Genomic DNA, 3,466 nt, shown 5'->3' with positions numbered 1-3,466 from the left:
AGGAAACTAAGTAAAAATATCTTACAATTCTCTGCTATGGAAGATAGAGCTAAGAGAGGACACGATGTGGGTCGATACAAGTTTGAATGGACATGGTGAGTGAATGCCCAGGACAGCAGGACCCCTGTTAACCTCCTTAACCTTCTAAAAGTGGCGGTACTGTGGCTCAAACAGGTCTTCTGAGAAGAGGGTCCCAAGAGGGGATTGAACATGCAAGAACTTTTTTAGGGAAAATATCTGTGAGAGGAAATGAGGAGGGAACCAGAAAAGGCTGGAAGAACCATCCAGAAAGGTGCGGGTCTGACACCAGAAGAAAGAAGGAAGGAAGGAAGGAAGTGAGCTCTAGATCTGTGCTGACCCAGATGGTGAACGCTGGATACTTGAAATGTGACTAGTGCAGCCGAGGAACTGAAATTACTGTATTTTAATCCATTTAAAGTGAATGGTGGGGGTGCCTGGGTGGTTTGGTCGGTTAAGTGTCCGACTTAGGCTCAGGTCACCATCTCACGGTTTGTGAGTTCGAGCCCCACGTCGGGCTCTGTGCTGACAGCTCGGAGCCTGGAGCCTGCTTCCCATTCTGTGTCTCCCTCTCTCTCTGCCCCTCCCCCACTTGCACTGTCTCTATCTCTCATAAATAAATAAACTCTAAATTTTTTTTTTAATAAATAAAGTGAATTCATCTGGAAATCGCCTCATGCCGCCAGTGGCATTGGAGCCCTCGAGGATGGAGGAATGATGACTCAGAAGGTGCATGAGTCCTGGAATGCCCAGTGGAGCAGAGCTGCCCCACCACACTGGACTACTTACCTTGGACTTTTGGAATAAGAGAGAGAAAAAAGTCAATATCTTTAGGACAGGTAGGGTAATGTGGCATCATATTAATAGCAGTGATCTGAAGGTGGATGTCTCAGCTCGAGCAGAGAACAAATTGGCCCTTGTTCCACCTTTTTTGGTCTATGCAGGTCCTCAACAGATTGGATGATAGCCACCCACATTGATGACGGTGGCCTTCCCTCAGGCTACCAACTCAAATGCCCGTCTCTTCTGGAGATACCCTCACAGGCACACCAAGAAATAATGTCTTACCAGCTATCTGGGCACCTCTTAGCCATCAGGTTAACACATACAATTAATCATCATGGGCACATCATGGGCAGGGAGATATGAGATTCCTGATACATTTTTGCCATATTCTCCTTTCTCACCACAGGGCAAGGCAGAACACTTTGGGGGAACATGTCTGCCAAAGTTCCTGCCCCCTGCTAACTCGCATTCCAGTGGGGAAGATTGGTAAGTGGTGCCATCCATACTCGGAGAAGGAGGGCCAACTGGCGTCTTGGATTTATCAGTGCACATGGGCTGCTCCCTAGAAACCCCAGTAATATACTAGTCTCCAGCAGAGGAGCCCTGAGAAGGAGGCCTGAGATCCAGCCTCAGTGCGGGCAAGCTAACCAGTGGCAGACTAGGATATGGGGGGTACACAGCCCACCTGTCTTCTTCAGATGAGGCTTGGAGGTAGGCCGCATACCCGTGTCCGCATTTACAGGTCTAGCAAATCCTTGGCACACAATACCTGTCTGTTGCTTGAGCTTATGGGCTGGTCATCCCTCTTGCGTCTTGGGATGGAAGAGTCTAGAGAGTCAGAAGGAGCGGTTCCAACCCAACACTCAGCCAGCTTTCAAAGCCTTCACGTTCATTATTGCCATCCCTGTGAAAGAGTTAAAGACTCACTCTAAAGGTTGAGAAGTCTCGTCTTTGGGGCCCTGGGGAAGCAGGGGCATCTGGTCTCCCGGAGCAAAGACTTCCCATGGGGAAGAAGTGACGTGTGTGCACTTTAGGGGGAGAGGCAGGCTGAGAGGCGGGGGAAGAAGCTATTTGCAAGGGAATTTGAAAGCTTTTCCTGCTACTTTACCTTCTCAACACCAAATAAAATGGTTCCTTGCAAGGACTGCTGTTTCCCGGGGACAGTTTGGAAACCTGTTGCTACAAACAGTGGCTCAGAACCATGCAGACTCGTTCTCTTCAATTCTGGAGGGCAGCCCTCGGACACAAACCTGAGGGGGCCAAAACCTAGGCATTAAGGGGCTGCATTCCTCCTGGACACTCCAGGGCAGAACTTGAAGTCTTGCTTTTTCCGGCTCCCAGAGGCTGTCCACATTTTTGAGCTCACAGCTTGTCCCTCAGCCTCAGATCCAGCAGCTACGTCACACTGACCTCTGCTTCTGTCCTCACATCTCCTTCCATGCCTCTGAGCCCCCTGCCTCCTGCTCTCACGTTTTAGAACCCGGTGATTGCACTGAGCCCACCTGGAGAATCCGAGCTACTCCTCCAACTGTGAGATCCACTGATGAGCAACCCTGTTCCCATCTGCTATCTTAATTCCCCCTCGCCACACAACCTAACATACAAGTCTGAGATACCTTTGCGGGGGAGCAGTATTCTGCTACCAGGGAAACACTATGGGCACACAGTAGGTGGGGGACCAAGGATGCAAACAACTGTGAGACTGTCCCCCACAAGGAAGGGTTTTCCTCCCAGAATACCACCAGTACCCTCTTGAGAAACATAGCTAGAGCCTTGTTCATCCAAGATGCTTCGTGCTTGGCAGTGCAGAGAAGGAGGGGGTGGCTTAGCTGGGCATGTCAAGGTGCCCTCCATATTTGTAATTACAGCATCGAAGAAAGAATGAGAGTGGAAGAGGAAGAGACACCGAGAGAAAGAGAAATGAGATGGACATCTATACAGGTAGTCTGCCATCGTCTCATGGAGAGGCTGCAAAACTGGACTTAACGATTCCCAGACTTGCCCGCAGAAGACAACGTCCCACCCATGAAAAGAGGTCACACGAGAGATCAACTTGAAATGGAGTTCAGCAGGGAGAAGGGTGGCGTGCCTGTGGCATCCACCCTGCGGGGCAGCCCTGAGCGGGGATAGAGCGTTAGAGCTGTGGACATCTTCCCACGCCATCCGCATCGGCTGGAGCGGCCAAGCCTTCCAGAACAAGACAGAGCAGGGGCTTCTGGGCTCAGGAGCGGGTTCTGGGACTCCTGCCTAGAAGCTCCTTCTGCAGCCCAGCTGTAGATTCCGTGCACCACACTCCCTGCATTCAGTCACTTTCCGTGCTCGCCGGCTGGAGGAAATTCACGGTGGAGCCCCCACGGGGAGGTCTCCAGCAGAGGACCCTTGCACCTGTATCCACGGGCATCTGTAAGACAGAAAGAATGCCCAATTCGGGGATGTGAGAGTACAGTACATGACAATAATCAGCCCCTCATTACTCCTAGGAGATCACTGACAGAGTTTACCCGGGAAAAAGAACAGCCGACAACCAAGAAAAAATAAGACTTGCAACCAAATTATTTGTACTTTTCAGCTTTTGCCGTGGCAATAAGCAGCCTCGACATGTCAATGGCTTGCGCCAGAAACAGTTATTTCCTGCTGATGAGACACGAGGCAGGGACGGGGC

The sequence above is a fragment of the Acinonyx jubatus genome, chromosome A1 (genome assembly GCF_027475565.1).
Source record: "Acinonyx jubatus isolate Ajub_Pintada_27869175 chromosome A1, VMU_Ajub_asm_v1.0, whole genome shotgun sequence".
In the NCBI taxonomy this organism is placed as follows: Eukaryota; Metazoa; Chordata; class Mammalia; order Carnivora; family Felidae; genus Acinonyx; species Acinonyx jubatus.
The sequence above is the reverse complement of the archived record's forward strand: the minus strand, read 5'-3'. Positions refer to the sequence as shown.